Source organism: Penaeus monodon, chromosome 15 (genome assembly GCF_015228065.2).
Source record: "Penaeus monodon isolate SGIC_2016 chromosome 15, NSTDA_Pmon_1, whole genome shotgun sequence".
In the NCBI taxonomy this organism is placed as follows: domain Eukaryota; kingdom Metazoa; phylum Arthropoda; class Malacostraca; order Decapoda; family Penaeidae; genus Penaeus; species Penaeus monodon.
In genome coordinates this window covers 28,342,595-28,343,009 of record NC_051400.1, presented here as the reverse complement: position 1 = coordinate 28,343,009, position 415 = coordinate 28,342,595, and the positions used below count along the sequence as shown (strand labels likewise).

At 40.0% G+C, this 415-nt stretch overlaps 1 protein-coding gene across 1 annotated transcript in view; it reads right to left on the bottom strand.

Moving 5' to 3' along the window:
- LOC119581906 overlaps positions 1 to 415 on the bottom strand; it is a gene marked incomplete at its 3' end in the record, with an annotated part of 85,972 nt that overhangs the window by 26,979 nt on the left and 58,578 nt on the right.

Genomic DNA, 415 nt, shown 5'->3' with positions numbered 1-415 from the left:
TTTATCATACGGACCATAAACAAATAATAACCAAGTGCCCCCTCTTAACCTTCATCCGAGATAAGAAAACGGGAGACAGGGCCGGAAAGAAAACGAAAGTTCAAAACCTCATTTGTCCGTTCGGATCGATGGAAAAACAAAAGCATTCGTCACTGGAATGAGCAGAAAAATGCATAAAACATACATAGAGAACACGTGGTTATGAAACTCTGAAGAACAGGTGATCCTCTCGGTTGACGACAGCACTTGAGGCAGATATTAACATTTCTCCCTGGAACTGATCGATATTTTAAGTCGATCTGAGCATACAACATCCCTTTCCCATACAATGCCGATTTTTGAAACTCCAGCGATGTAATAACGAGAGATATACAATGGGAGCAAAGGAAAAGCTGGAAATTATAAGTTATGGTTA